At 34.7% G+C, this 17,213-nt stretch overlaps 1 long non-coding RNA gene across 1 annotated transcript; it reads right to left on the reverse strand.

Moving 5' to 3' along the window:
• Positions 1–1,006: 1,006 nt before the first annotated feature.
• On the reverse strand, positions 1,007–15,429 carry LOC125617524. The gene is made up of 8 exons (XR_007348567.1): positions 15,385–15,429; positions 13,755–13,813; positions 8,368–8,487; positions 6,410–6,500; positions 4,616–4,761; positions 3,639–3,733; positions 2,815–2,903; positions 1,007–1,548 (listed from the first exon to the last, which is right to left on the reverse strand). It is a non-coding gene; the product is annotated as an uncharacterized LOC125617524 (long non-coding RNA).
• Between the last annotated feature and the right edge of the window lie 1,784 nt (positions 15,430–17,213).

The following is a 17,213-nucleotide window of genomic DNA, read 5'->3' on the forward strand; positions in this document are numbered from 1 at the left end:
TACAACAAAGGCAGGGGTAAGGTTTCAAGGGCAGAGACTTGATCATGATTTCTTGCAGTCAGCAGATTGGTTGACATCTTGGCAGGTCACACCCATCTCAGGTGCTAGGTGGGATCTTTGGCAGGGCCTGAGGGGGAAGTTCACCTGCATCAGCAGTCAATCCCTGTGAGGATGCCACAGGGAGTTCCTAATGCCAGACTTATTCCCTCAGGAGGCTACTATGCTCAACAGTCCACACACAGCCCATGCTCGGCTTGTGACTGTATACTTTGGGATCAGGCTGCATTCCCTTTGGGAGGTGATCTGGGATGGGATGCACTAGGTAAAAATTCATTGTCTTGACCATCATCAGTTCCACTCTGACCCATGTACTTGTTGGTAGTTCGGGTCTTTGAAGAACAATATCAGTTTTAAATGAATATCCAATAAGAAAAACCAAATGTTTTCCCCATATTCCATTGCCAGTCACATTTGCAAGTGGCCCTGGGTTCCTCTGAGGAGAGCTTGAAGAAATATATCCATGAGTATATTGTTGGAGCTTTTTCTCAGGACATGGACTTCCCCTCAATTGTTGATTCCAAATATATAAATGGATTTAGGTCTTGTAACTGGGTGTTTGTGAATCATCCTTTTAGTAACTTCTTCCACATTTCTGCTCAAAGTCATAGATATGTATGTATTTTTGATTTCCATTCAGATCAAGGAAACCCAACTTTATTGCAGTATCTCTGTGTCATCTTTGAATTATTCATTCCAGTCAGAAAAGAGCTATCCAGGTGCATACCATTACCAATGCAATTTTCCTTCCTTCCTTCCTTCCTTTCTTCCTTCCTTCCTTCCTTCCTTCCTTCCTTTCTTTCTTTCTTTTCTATTAGAGATTGAACCCAGAGGTGCTTAACCACTGAGCAACATCCACAAACTTTTTTTATTTTTTTAATTTAAAGACAGGGAATCACTAAGTTGCTTAGGGCTTTGCTATGTTGCTGAGGCTGGCTTTGAACTTGCTATCCTCCTGCCTTAGCCTCCAGACCTGCTGGGATTACAGGTGTGCACCACCATACCTGGTCCAATGCAGTTTTTAATGCTTTAGAATAAGGAAAAGATTTCTGAGCCCTAGGTTTTAAATGTTTTGAACACATTTATTTGTGAATTACACAAAGCTGTAAACATGTCTTACCAATTATAATAAAGATTATTAGATTCAGCATTATATTTTTATCTGTTATTCAGTTTTTGAATTTATTGTTCTCATCACCGATTTTTCCTTATTCTTGTATTAACAAATACAGTGGGTGAAGGTATTAGGATGTATTGTATAAAACACAGCTTCAAAACTATACTCATTAAGAAAAAGACAATGGAATTTTGCAGGGATTTAAATGGAGTCACTTTACTCTTGAGAAGAAATGTTGCCATGTTATTATTTTATCTCAGAAGAGCATCTGCAGGTAGCTTTGCAGTTTTCTTTTGTGATGTTTATATCACACCCGAATTCTTTGACTAAATCTGCACAATTGAAGAACCTATCAATATACTTGCAGGGATTGGCTAAAATGAAACAAAAGACAAAATGGTGTTTCTTAGTCTATAGTATTACTTTCCCCAAACTGTATCATCTCAAGAAAAACCCACTTTCTCTGTAATTGTTCATTTCTTTAATTCTCCTTATATAAATAAGGGAAAACAGGCTTAAATTATTTTAATAGACATACCTGATGTAGCAGATATAGAATTCTCAAAATATAGAGCTTTAAGAAAACAAAGAAATTTTCTATACTGTTTGAATAAAGTGTACAGTAACATAAATAAATTTATTTCTCAATATATTAGCCCAGCACATGCATGTGTGAGGGTATGTGTGTTGTTATATAAGTTTGTACAACAGAGAAATGATAGAAAAGAGCAAGGGTTGTAAGTAGGAGCATAAAAGCAGTTCATGTTTCACACAACAACACACAGGTGTGGAGTAGCAACCAAACAAAAAGAAAAGTAGCCCAGACTAGCAGTGATTCTGCTGTGTGTGTGTGTGTGTGTGTGTGTGTGTGTGTGTAGTTTATGGGGAGTAGTAGAAAACTTGCTGGAACCTTCAACATATGTGTTTAAAATAGTCCAGTATTCTTTTTTCAGGTGCCTGCTTCCCATGATGTATGGTTGCTAGAGAGGAACCATTTTTTTCTTTTCCTATATTTCCTGATTTTTATTAAGGGTAGGAGCAAATTGAGCCTGACCCTACCTAACTTTTTATAGTCAGTTAGTTTCTAGACATCTGTTTTTCCCTTCCTTAACTAAAGACAAGTTGAAGATTCTAAAGGGAGCTAAATGGAAAATTCAACTCCACTTTGGCATGGCTTAAATTTGTTTTGCATTACTATTTTTTTTTTTTTTGGTACAGGGATTGAACCTGGGGCTCTTAAACACTAAGTCACATCCACAGACCTTTTTTATATTTTATTTAGAGACAGGGTCTCACTGAGTTGCTTAGGGCTTAGTTACCGAGGCTGGCTCTGAATTCACCATCCTCCTGTTTCAGCCTCCCCAACCACTGGGATCAGAGGTGTGCACCACTATGCCAGGCCTGCATGACTATTTTTATCTTACTTCAGTTAGTGTCATCCTGAAATAGCAGCTGCACTTACCACCAGAACTTTTAATTCTGTGTTTGTTATAAAGAGCAGAAGGACTGAAGTAGGAAAAGGAGGGCCCAGAAGCAGGATGGGGACATGCTTGTATCAGGGTGAAATCTCAGCCTGTCTTCCATATAAGATCAGAGTATGTGGAAACATCATCATTTGATAAAGAACATAAATGACTTACTGCAAAGCCCATTATCACAGTTATTAGGGCAGTCCCCACATGGTTTTCCTTTTTTATATGGGGTCTTCTTTGTATTTCTATTGTTTCCCCTGGCAAAGAAATATTTGGAGGAATGGATTAGTGACAACATTAAGGAATTCGAGATTTTACCGTGTGTGTGGACTACAGTCACAGGAACTCACAAAAGGAAAGATTTCTGAAGGCGGGAGCCATAAAAATAAATTGAAGGTAAATTATGCAGGATTTAAATATATGCAGAAGAAAAGAGTCAGAATTGGACCACCTTTCCAATAGACAAAGGGCATACAAACAGAGGACAAATTTACAGTGAAGTTAGTTCCTAAGAATCGGAGCAAATATGTCTTGCTTCTTTATTAGATGATTTTTCTTTCATTGCAAATTTATTAATGTCAACTATGCCAGGCACTTATTATGACTTATCATATTTAATCCTGATAAAAATCCCTGGATACATTGCCACTGCCTCTTTACAGGTAAGTGGAAAGGAGCTCCAGGTTATTAAGTTTTTGGTGAACTGAAGCCCACACAGCTAGCAAGTAACCATGCCAATGTTTGTCCTTGAGTCTGATGGTCCACAGAGCCCATGCTGTATGCATGATGCCATCAGCTTCCTAGTTTTATCATCCCTTAGTTCTAACTGCTTGTTTCTTGTCTTTTCCAATGCTCCCCTTTCTTCCAAATCCATGCTAAATGTCTATGCAGCTACCTTATAAGCTCATATTGACAAAAGGAGTTGGTTCATAGCCCAAGTGCAAACCGTTGACCTACCATAGGCCAAAAAAGATCCTCTGTGCAATACTTACTCTGGGCAATAATGACAAACGTAGAAATAGGAGAGGTGCTTGTGAGGACAGTGGGCTAAGGCACAACCAATCTGGTGGGAAGTGGCCCAAACAAGCTGCAGGAGAAAAGTTTAAAATAAAATTATTTAGATTAAGTTGATAGTGTTCACAGTATATGACATTTTGTTTCTTAATTGCTGATTAAAAGTTATTAATGAAGAGAATTTTAAAAGCTGAAAAATATTGTCTTCCAATTTCCAACATTTCCATCTAAAACTAGATGATTACTCTTTTAAAAAATTCCTTTCAATTATAGAGCCTCATTTAAAGTTACAGGAAGCTTTATACATCCATGATACATTTGTTAAAACAGTTGATCTACCCTGTGATTAGTAAAGAAGTGGGCAAGTGGGTATCAGGCCACCAGGAAAAGTAGCAAACTGCAATTCAAGTTTTGCAGGGAAAAACAATAAGAAATCATGTCAACCTTGTGCCTTTCTGCAGATATATCAATTTTCACAAGATAACTTCAATTTTGTGTCACAAAAATACAAAAATTACTTATTCAATACTATTAAAAATACTTTGTATCCATACGAGTACATACTTCATGATTATTATTTTCTCTTTAGCATTTCAAGCTGTGACCGGCTCAGTGAAAATAGCTCAAAGCTTTTGTTTCTTTGCTTCAAGATAATTTAATGTTGCCTAAATATAACTGAGATAATTTTATTACTTTATTCCTATGGCCATTATTTGAAAGACTCTATTGTGGTAAATCCAAAATCACAAAAAGCACATAGGTGTTTGAAAATATCCTAGAAATAGTGGCTATTGATGGGTAATGTATGCTTCATAAAGCAGGGTAGTTTTCATACACAAACTCAGATAACCATAGTTCAGATGTATGTGGCATCTCCAGGAAAAACTGAGGAAAAAGATTAGTTTGGGATGATAGAAGAAAGAGAAGCATTAAGGTTTTGGCATTATGTTTTTACCTGGGTATAATGACCAGTTTTAGAATTTGCTCGAATATCTCCAACTCCATATTTAAAATTTTTAACTTCATCATAAAAAACTTGGATTATATGTGACCATGGTAAGGGAGCGCTGGACATGAATAATTTCTCTCCACAATTAGCAACTAAAAATTAGAAAAGATAATGAACCAGTAGTTAAATCAGTACTTGTAAAGATTTCTCATTGAAAATTATTAAAATTTTTTAGTTTCTGAGATCAATATTGCTTCTCATTCATGTACAGTTATCTTCAACTGACTGATTTGTGGAAGAAATCCAGTATCAACTTCAAAAGCATTGCTCTGTGACTTGGAATCACTTCCTTTTCCTTCTCCCCATGAATGAATAGATCTTTTAAAAATGTAATTAATGCTTTGTTTTCAAACTGATTATGTAGCTTTCTTTCTGGAAAAAAACTCAGCAGAAAAATTCCTTCCTATAAACTAGATTTAGCACCAACTTTCACAGAGTCTCAGAATTGGAAGGAACAAGAGAGATAAGATAACAGATATGATTTTGGCAATATCGATAAACTCAATGTTTTGTCAATTATTGAGTATTTACTCTCATGCCTTTATAACATACATGTAGGGGATATTAAGGAAATTACAAACATGACTTTTGTACTTTGGCTCTTAAGGTGGGGAAATAAGGTGCACACATGAAGCAAACAGCAAACTGATCAGAGCTCAGATGTAGTGTCTAGTGGGTAAATGATGAATTTAAAGTCATGGACACAGGAGTGACAAGGCCATGTTTGGAGTAATCAGTAGGCTGAACAGATTTTAGTAAAAGATATAAGGTAAATTTTAGAGTTGTCAGGTAGAATGGAACAGAGTGAAGACCTTGGAACACAGGTAGAGAATTAATTCACTATTAAACCGATTTTCACTTATGCTCTGGAAAATTACCCTAAGTGGTAATAATAAAATATTCCTTATAAAAATAAAGTAATAATTTTCGCCAGGAGCTCATGGTCTGATGGGTTTGGCCATAATATTCTCAGTGGGAGATTTTTAGATTTTGAAGAATAAAACTTGGCATATGGCTACCATGGACGATTAATATCTAAGTGGACTTAAGTTCCAAAAAATATTTAAAACAATCTATTTTTGTTCTCTTTTGTCCTAACTTTTGCTTTTCACTGCTTCTCAGACAAAAATATAAATATCTGGTGTGAAGCAGCAGGAATAAAGTCATTTTAGGATGAGTCTTGAAAAAGAAAAGACTGGAAGTAAATAAATGAATGTGAGGGTGGATGAGAAGACCAAAACTGATATATAAAAGCAAGTCCTTCATTTCCAAACTTATTCTCTTCCTCATTCATAGTTAATCTTTTTTGGGGGGGGGCAGGCAGGGTGGGGGTGGGAGAGAGAGTCCTGGGAATTGAACTCAAGGACACTGGACCTCTGAGCTACATCCCCAGCCCTATTTTGTATTTCATTTAGACAAGGTCTCACTGAGTTGCTTAGTGCTTGGCCATTGCTGAGGCTGGCTTTGAACTCTGGATTGTCCTGCTTTAGACTCTGGAGCTCTGGGATTAGAGGCGTACACTACCATGCTGGTTCATAGTTAATTAATCTTTAGCTTTTAAAAATGCCACCACATGGAGCTGGTGTTGTGACTCAGAGGTAGAGGGCTCACCTAATATGCGTGAGGCACTGGGTTTGATCCTCAGCACCACATAAAAATAAAATAAAGATATTGCATCCACCTATAACTAAAAAATTAAAAAAAAATGCCACCACATTAGTCATTAGAGGTTTGACTTACAACTAACTTTTCATTGACTTCTTGAGCTGTGAGACAAGGTGCACCTGTTTGCCCACTTTTCAGCATTCTTGGCAACTTCAGCATTCCAGTTCTCAAAGCACATGACAAACATTTACAAGTTAAAATAGGATGGTTTCACAATATAATGGTTAAGTATATGACTATGTTGAAAACAAATACCTGTCTGAAGAATCATTTTCTATCATTTCTCATTTCCCCCCGATTCTAATAAAAGACACATTTCTTGCTTCTTAAATTATTGAGTTACCACAATATATCCATCTGGGGGTCATAGAATAAAATATTTTGGGAAAAATAGTCATCTAGTGTTCCAGAAGCACAATAAACATTTTAAAACTGTGGGCATAATCTTTTAGAAGGACAAAACATTTTTTTTAATGATTATATCTAACTAATAAGAACCGAGATCTAAGCATGTGCTGTTTGGCCCCTGTAATTGGTACTATAAATGTAATAGTTTTCATAGACTAATATACTCTCAGAAACTAGACTTTTCTAATTCAACATTAGAAAAGTCTGTGTTATACTTCACAGTTGTGAAGGAAAAGATAAATGCCCACTCTATCCCATATCTCAAAATTTCAAAAAATCTAGGAAAATCAATATAAATAAATATTTTATTATTATAATTCTGACAAGTTAAGCAAAGATTCCTAGAGATTGCTTTTGAAGAAGAAAAAATTTTTCAGAGTAGGATGAGAAAAGATGTTTACAATAGAGCAAAATTATCTTATATCTTTGAGAAGGCAACATTAGTTACTTATTAGAGTCATGAGGTATTTATTCCCTGCACCCGGCACAAAAGAACTACTTAGAAAAGAAAGACTCAGTAGAAAAATTCCTTCCTGAAATCTAGATTGAGCACCAACTTTCATAGCATCTCAGAATTGAAATGAATTAGAGAGAGAACAGATTTTATTTCTTATTTGTCATTGAAAACTCCTCTAGGGCTGGGGTTGTGGCTTAGTGGTAGAGCGCTTGCCTAGTGTGAGGCACTAGATTAGATCCTCAGCACCACATAAAAAATAAATAAATAAAATAAAGATATTGTATTCATTTACAACTAAAAAATATTTAAAAAGGGAAAACTCCTGTAAAGGATAGTATTTAGCCTGTAAATGAAATATATGCCTTCTAAGACAGATTATTGTAGCAAATTGCTAGTTTTGGTTTTAAAAACTTACCTAGCTATATATACTTCCAAAGATATTTTATCTGTCCCAACAAATCTATTTTTCATATGATAACACTTTAAATACTTGAATTTAGAAGAGAAAGAAAAAAACTGATTTTTATTAAGTACTCATACATACGTGGCTTTTTATTTACATTAATATCATCTCTATTTATTCCCACAAAGGTACAGCAAATTTTGAGTTAATTCCACTACTAGAAAGAAATTTGAGGAACTTACAGATTACATAACTAGCCCGAAACCAACCATCATATCCTCCTGATATTTTTTATGTGTATAAATATCTCCTGCTTTGTTGTATTTTGGTATAGCATTCTATCATGCTAATAAATATCTGCATATGACCCTTTGATCAGTGTACTGTCTAAATACATATATATTATATAACTTAAGAACTAATCATAGCAGAAAAGAGCAAGACTTTTAATTTACAAACCTATTCACCATATTTTATTATAGATCCTAAGATTTCATTTGCAGATTGGTGTCTATTCAATTTATTTAATCTGTAAGGTTTCTTGCATATCATCTACCCATTAACTATACCCCCATCCTTGCTTATAGAATTAACTTTTGTTTTTCAGTTCAAAATTGTATATTTAATGGCCAGTTCCAGACACTGAGATGACAACTATCCAGTAATATAAACAGATTATTTTTAAATCTATAGGTCCTGGTTTAATGTCCATTGTTTAATGGCTAAATGCTGATTGTAATGATTCATTGACAAGATAGGGCTTACCATTTTAAGCATATTGCTTGCTCTAGGATTTGTCATCCTCCTAAGATCATTGTGCTTATTAGTAATCTCCATTTGAACTGATGGATGATGGGTCAATAAAGAGAAAAATGAGACATTTGCCTTTAAAAAGAAGCAAGAAGTTAACAAAGTTACAACATTGAATATCAAAGTAACAGAATTACAATTTACTCTATCAATATAGTAATTGATAAAATGTTTAGTTTTATGATCTCAAACTTTAATAATGACAGCAGTTACCCAGGACTTTTTAACCTGCAGAATGCTAGCCTCCATCTCCTAGTTTCTGATTCAGGAAGCCAGGGTGGGACCAGATAATTTGCATTTCTAATAAGTACTCAGGGCCTGTGCTTTGAGAATTACATGTCTAATTTACAGAATTGTTCTGGGAAACATGGGCTTGTCTTTTTGAATTACTCATTTTTTGCCATTAGTAATAGATTAATATGATCTGTAACTTGTCTACACATGATCCTGTCTCTCAACAATGCAAGAATTTAAAATCCTCATCAGTGGCCTAATTGTACCAGAAAATTCCAATAAGAAATACTTTCTGGAGCTCTGCAAAAATAGACTGTGACCCACATGGTAGCCAGCAAGACAGATTTATTCAAAATGCAGATAATACCATTTTTTAAATATAGTGAAACAGAGAAAGGCTATATTATATCAGATATTAATCAAATTAAAAATATGAGTAGCATTCCAGGGTTCACTTGCCAACAATATTCAGTATATCTTATAAGAATATGTTTTCTGTGCATATGTATGTTTAAACTAACCTCAAGAAATTGTCATTTTCTATCTTTATAAGAGTATAAACAGAGGAACATTTTTAATGTTTAGTTTTTATTAGTGCATATTAATTATACAGAATGATGTATTTTACTCTGGCATATTTATGCATATATAAAATCACAATTTGATTAATTTTAGTAACCAATATCTCCTCTGCCCTTTATCTGCTCCCACATCCTCTTCTTCTACTCTGTTAATCTCTCTTCTAATTTCATAGTCTTTTTTTTAAACCCTTCTAGCTTGCACATATGGGAAAAAACATATGATACTTTTGTCTATGAGTTTGACTTATTTTGCTCAACATAATGGTCTCTAGTTCCACCAATTTTCTTGCAAATCACATCATTGCACTCTTCTTTATGGCAGAATAAAACTCCATTGTATAGGTATAGCAAATTTTCTTTATCCAACCATCTGAGGACAGACACTTAGGCTGATTCCATAACTTGGTTACTGTGAATTGTGCTGAAATAAACATGGACATGCATGCATCTCTAAAATATGTTGCTTTTAATTCTAGATAAATATGGAGTGGTAAAATATAATTACATGATAGACTTAATTTTGGCTCTTTGGAGAACCCCCATAATGATTAGTGGCTTTTCTAATTTATATAATTAGCCTTAGTGTGTAAGAATTCTTTTTTTACCCTGAATCCTCACCAGCATTTATTGCTATTTGCATCCCTAATACTTGTCATTCTAGCTGGAATGAGATGGAATTTCAGTGTAGTTTTGATTTGCATTTCCCTGATCACCAAAATTGTTGAATATTTTTTATATAGTTATTCGCCATTTGTACTTCTTCTTTTGAGAAGTGTCTGTTCAATTCATTTGCCAATTTATTGATTGTATTTTTTAATTTGAGGTTTTTGAGTTTTTCATATATTCTGGATCTTAGTCCTCTGTCAGAGGAGTAGCTGACAAGGATTTTCTCTCATTCTATTGTTGTTTCTTCACTCAGTTTATTGTTTTCTTTGCTGTGCAGAGTTTTTCAATTTGATGCCATCCCATTTATTGATTCTTTTTCTTATTTACTGAACTATAGGTGATCTTATTCAGGAAGATTTGCCTGCACATACACATTAAAATGTTTCCCCCATTTTTTCTTTTAACAGAAAAAAAAATTCTTATAGTTAAGTCTTTGATCCATTTGAGTTGACTTTTGTACCAGTCAAAAGATAAGAAATGTGTCTCCTTAGCTTGGTGCAGTGGCACACACCTTTGGCTAGGGAAGTTGAGGCAGGAGAATCATAGTTCAGAGCCAGCCTCAGCAAAAGTGAGGTGCTAAGCAACTCAGTGAGAACCTGTCTCTCAATAAAATATAAAATAGGGCTGGAGATGTGGCTCAGTGGTTAATTGTCTGGAAAAAATTATTTGCCCATTTATTAATTGTTATGGATATCAACCTTCTACATATGGATATATACTTTCTCAGAATCATTTGTTAAAGAGGGTGTCTTTTCACCAATGCATGTTTTTGGCACTTTCATCAATAGTCAGATGACTGTAGCTATGGGGTTTGTTTCTGTCCTCTATTCTGGCCCACTGATCTATGTGTTTGTTTTTATGCCAGTACTAAAATATTTTACAGAAGAGCATATGTTTAAAAACTGAAAAAAAATATCCATTTAAAAATTAAGGAAAGGCCTGGGGATGTGGCTCAAGCGGTAACGCTCTCGCCTGACATTCACGGGGCGCTGGGTTCAATCTTCAGCACCACATAAAAAAATAAAGATGTTGTGTCCACCGAAAACTGAAAAATAAATACTAAAAAAAAAAAAATTCTCTCTCTCTCTCTCTCTCTCTCTCTCTCTCAAAAAAAAAATAAGGACAATGAAAGCACAACGAATCCTTGGAAACTATCTAGTACAAGACTGTGATGATTCTTTTCTAATTGCTGTCTCGCTCAATCCAGTTATTATCCACCCTTTTCTGCCCTGACTTGTGCCAGGAAGCTGGTCCTTCCAGCTTGCACTACCTGGGCTTTCTTCCAGTTTTCTGGGTCAAAGGGAGAAATTGGAGGAACTGAGGGTGAGGAGAGAGGTGGGGCACCTCTTGTTTACTCCCTTGACTTCTGCACTTCATTTCTGGGAATAGCTCCCTGCATTATAAATCCACTTTGGTGGCTTCACACTTTCTTTCATTTCCTCCTTGCATCCCTCAGGCCTAGGAGTAGAAAGACTTCCTGCTGTTGTCATTCTCCATTCATGTTCCTTCCAATCCTATTCTGCCTGTACATAAACATCCCTCACTGAAGATCTTCATTCAAACCACCTGTGGAAATCTGTTCCCTGTCTAGACTCTAAGTGAAAGATTCTTCTTTGTTTTGCAGGAAACAGATTCAGAAAGGTTGACTGAGTTATGTGAGCATCTCTTTTTTTTTTCTTTATAACCAGGAACTGATTACTTAAACTTAGGAGGACAAATTAATAAATGACAACAGATCTCTCACAGGATCTCTCGTACCTCTGGGCTCTATTTCAATAATGAGGGTAGTATACTGGAGCTACTACTACATTTTTAGAAAACAGTTTACTATAATAGACATTTTGCAATAAGTGAACTCACTTACTTTTTTATTCCTTTATTAGTAATCACTTTTTTAACCAGTGGTCAAAATTAAATGAAGTAGTTGGCAAAATACTATAGGCTTCTAGGAAATATAATTTCAGAAGACACACAAGTATATGAGTATGCTAAATCCATCCCTTCTTCTGCATAAGGTTGTTTCAGTAGCCTAATATCTAATTTCTTTTCTTACTATACACAGACCTTACCTCAAATTCACCTTATATACACTACTAGTTTTGCTTTTCCAGTTATATCATTATAGAGCACAAGGCAGCAAAAATAGTGATTTATAACTTAAAGCAGTACGTGGATAATAAGTGGGAAGAATGCTAAATATGTTTTCAAAGATACAGATCACATCATTCAGGAAAGAGTCCAAAAGCAAATGACAGAAATTCTTGAGGTACAGCAGATCCCCTGGAAGGTAGCAGGGAGTACTAAGTAGGCACATGCCATGTGATCAACCTTAGCAACACTCGTCAATATGTTGTGTTTTCTTTACATCTTAAAAAAAGGTGAAATAATTTTAATATCTGCTATTTATGGAACTACTGTTATATAATTTAATTCTCAAAGCAAGCCATTGTGGTAGTTATTTTTCTCATTGTAAAAATGCAATATTCTAGATCAGATAAATAGCTCTTTAATGGGCAATGTTCAGACAATTAGTCAATGTTAATAGACACTGGCTAATGCTCTATGCTCATTTTATAGATGAGGACCCTAGAAATTGGAATATGTGAAAAATATCCTTAATCTCCTTTGGAAAATGAACAATATTAGGCCAAGATTTAAACCAAATTCTCTCTCATTCTCTCTGCTTGGGATATATATATATATATCACAATATGTATATCCATAGATATAAAACATATAATCATATGTGTATGTATACATATGTACATAATACACACACACACACATATATATATATTTTTTTTTTTAATTTTTTTTTAGATGGGGTCTTGCTATGTTTATCATGCTGGTCTTCAACTTCTGGCCTCAAGTGATTCTCTTGCCTCAGCCTTCCCAGTAGCTGAAACTGCAGAGAAAGGCCACTACACTTGGCTGAACCAAACTCTTTTGATACTAAATAGAGTCCTTCCAAATCAACACACTGGCACCTGGAATACAGCTACCACCTAGGAAATAGTGTAAATAAACTTCATCTAAAATTCTTCCTCTCCTGTATTGACACCCATCTATTTATGTGGTTGGCAAAGATACTAAGAAAAACTCTGCAGATACCTAACTATGGGATAACTTGATTTTACTTATCTTCCTTTGAGGTATGTAAAATTTATTTTACCTTTTTGGTTTCTTTAAGCACATTTTAGACTAAAAAAAGCTTTAGTTCTTTAGAAGTCAGACTAAAACACTATTCCTTTAAATAAAGACAGAAGCTGAATTACAATAATTATTCTAGTTTGAGGTATGAAATCAGTTTCCATTCTCCTGGTACACAGTGTAATTTCAGTGTCCTACTTATCCTTATGTCCACCTAAGAGCTGACTCTCCCAATGAGGGTGAGAGGAAGTGGAAACTTATATGCCGATCTCTTATTACTTGACTGAATTTCCTGTTTTAGAAAGGAGAGGGATGTGTTTCACTTCTAGAATAAAAATTCACATATTTCTCTAATGGCTCATTGTCCCCTTGCTTCTCAATCTACTATACTCAATACACACTATACATATCATTATGATCATATCTGGTGTTTGTATTGCTGATCTACTGTTTTATTGCTTACCCTATAGTATTAATAAGTTCACGAGAGTTACTCTTTCCTTTTGTCTGATAATTTAGTCATTAAACATACACAGTGATGAGAACAAGATGAAGTAAAAGGTGTATTATGTGGCCAGATAATATGTCCTTCCATTCTCTGTCTCAGAACATTTGACACTATCATAATTTCCTACATAACAGCCACTGGAGCTATGGTTGAGGCAATCCTACTAATAGGGCTCAAAATTTATTATTAGATTAAATCCATACCATGCCTGCAGCGTGTTGCAGAAGTACCACGAAACATATGCCTGCTAACACCATTGTCTCTGGAAGAAATGAGGTATTTATGAGACTTACATGTTATAAAATTATCTTACTCTCTGAAAAAATTACATTTTTAAGGAATAAAATTTGTGGCTTTTTGTAGAGTTCAAAAACTTTTGTGGGAACAGATATCCTTGGTCAGATGGACAGTTTTTATTAATAAATATCTGTCTTACTCTTTACTACAAATGTAGACTTTCTTTCTTTCTTATTCATTCTCAGGCTGGAATCCCAGAATATAGCAGCAAATTTTTCCTATTTCCTTTAGAAGGAAAAAATATTTGAGAACTAATCAATACATAATAGTAAAACTTGGACTATGATAATCCATATCACTAACAAACATCTCCAATTGCAAGGAAGTTAATGTAAAACCTTGTTTTAAAATTTTTCTCTGTTGGTCATGGTAATCTTTAAGATACTACTGAGAAAGACATTAATTTTCAAGTAAGCACACCAAAGTGATAGAACTCTGAATATGCATTCATCTGAAGAGAAACCCCTGGAGAAAGTGATGAGTTTATAGATACATTACACTTCTACCTTAGGTTCATATAATTGTCTATTATTATTATTATTATTACTGAAACATTGTTAAATATTTTTTGCCACAGTCCCTTTTTTAATTTTAGAAGTTACTTCTTTTTTCTCCAACATTAGTTCATTTATATATTGTTTGAGCTGAGTAGTTGTAATAGAGACCCTGTGGCCTGCAAAACCTGAGGTATGTAATATCCAGCTCTTTATAGGAAAAGTTTGCTGACTTCTGGGAAGAATATTGACAGGAGGTTAAAAAAAAAAAAAGAAGAAAGCCCCATTTTCTCATCTACATCCTCCATTGTGTTTTATTGACTCTTTAAAAAAAACCATACATACTAATTATACAGAATAATGGCTTTCATTGTGGTATATTCATACATACATGTAACATACTTTGATTCTATCCACCTCCCACTATCCTTCCCTGCCCCTCCCCCATCCTTTTATTCTTTATTAGTCTATCTTCTATAAAAGTAACTTCTTAAAACACCTTTTCCCTATTAAGTTTCACTCTAGTCCTTCTCCTTCTTCTTCTTCTTCTTCTTCTCCTCCTCCTTCTCTTCTTCTTCTTCCTCCTCCTCCTCCTCCTCCTTCTCCTCTTCCTCCTCTTCCTCCTCCTCCTTCTTCTTCCTCTCTTCTTCTTCTTTTTAAGGATCACTAAATATTGAAGCTGGCTATCACAGGACTCCTATTGAATAGTTGGACAAATTGCCTCCTTCAATCAATTCAAGTATGATATGTCTTGAATATCCTCTGTACTATAGTAGCTTTATCCTAAAGGTACTTCAGTTTATCTACAATCCCATTTATAAGTGTCAAATATGAATATAATATTCCTTACATGATCCATTTTTCTTGATTCTCTGCTATATTAGACCATGACAATGCTGAGAAAAATATTGGAAGCAAGTCCTGATGATTACTAGACTCTTAGCTACTAGAAGTAATGTTGGGGATAAAATTTAAGGCTACAAAAGTTTTTCCTTCAACTGTGGATAACTCTTATTTCAAAATAATGCAGTAAATACTATACCTGAGTTAGGAAGATGGGAAGGGTAAGACGTTCCTGTGACCAAAGGAAAATGAACATATTTTGACCTTCAGTACAGCAATATATATATACATGTAACACAAGTCACTTACTTTTCTTGTTTGGTTACCTTGAATTATGCAAGATAATGTGCCTTGGTGAAAACCCCCTATGGATCTTATCACATGTTTCAGTTCTAAATAAGTCATTATTTAATTCTAAAGAGGAACTCAGTTAATGTTGGCAATTCTTTTATAATTGGGGTTTACAGTATTATTAATAATGGATTACAGAAGGCTTAAACTTTTATAATAGTTCAGAGAGTATAATACTAGGTTAGTAGGTGGAGCTTTGTGTACTTATTTCTCAATAGTCCTCCACAGCATCACCTAATAATTAGCTTTTGGTAAACTACCTTTATGGTGTCTAAGGATTATATAATACATATTACAAAATCCCACATCATATTATATTATTAAAATTATTAATGTAATTAGTGAAAAGTTTAATAAACAGTGAAATTTATTTTGATTTTCATTATTGAATTCCCCTATAATGAAATAAGATGTTAAAATAATTTTCCAGAAACATAAGATAATAGTACAAATTACTGAAAGTAAAAGTGTCACTGAAATGTATCAAAAGATGCAAAACAAATTATAGGTATGCATTCTCTACCCCCATGCCCCCTCCTTATCCTCCCTCCCCTTTGCCATATCTAAAGTTTGTCCATTCCTCCCATGCTCCCTCCCCATCCCCACTATGGATCAGCATCCTCATATCAGAGAAAATATTCTGCATTTAGTTTTTTGGGATTGGCTTACTTCACTTAGCATGATATTCTCCAACTCTATCCATTTACCTGCAAATGCCATGATTTTATTATGCTGAGTAATATTCCATTGTTGTATATTACCATAGTTTCTTTATCATTCATCTCTTGAAGGGCAGTTTTGCTATTGTGACTTGTGCTGCTATAAACATTGATGAGGCTGAGTCACTATAGTATGCTGATTTTAAGTCCTTTGTGTATAAACCAAGGAGTGGGATAGCTGGGTCAAATGGTGATTCCGTTCCAAGTTTTCTAAGGAATCTTCATACTGTTTTCCAGAGTGCTTGCATCAATCTGTAGTCCCACCAGCAATGTATGAGTTGCCTTTTCCCCCACATCCTTGCCAACACGTTGTTGTTATATTCTTAATAGCTGCCATTCTGACTGGAGTGGGATGAAACCTTAAAGTAGTTTTGATTTGCATTTCTCTAATTGCTTGCTTTCCAGGATGGGGAGAGGCTAGGACTTGTGGTTAGAAGCTTTTTTCAAAAACACACTTCCTCCACCTCCCCAGCTCATCACCTACTGTACACACACCTTAAGCAAACGTAAGGGGAAAATTCCAGAGAAATAACTATAAAAATATTGATTGGATTGCAGATGCTATTGGACATTGTCTAGCCAATGGTCATGCTGATATGCCCACAAGTTTATCTGAAAGTGAAGGAAATATTGGCAAAGAGGTCTGGATGCATAAAAATAGTCTGCATTGGAGCCACTGGATATCACAGTAATGCAGGATTTTCTTATGTAGTCAAGTGGGTCTATAAAGTTAGTTAGAGATTGAGATATTTTATGGGAACTATAAACAAAAGATGTGCTTTTCAGGCCAGGTTGCACTGGAAGAAATAGGCTGTGTTTACCTGAAAGGTTTGTCATTAAAGAAAATGTTGTATAAAAAACATACATTGTTATTGGCACATAATGTGTGCTCAATAAATGTTAGCTATTTTTATAATGATTAGTAATCTGATTCCAACTTACTTTTCATTATATCCCA

Source organism: Marmota marmota, unplaced genomic scaffold, assembly GCF_001458135.2.
Source record: "Marmota marmota marmota unplaced genomic scaffold, marMar, whole genome shotgun sequence".
Classification (NCBI taxonomy): Eukaryota; Metazoa; Chordata; class Mammalia; order Rodentia; family Sciuridae; genus Marmota; species Marmota marmota.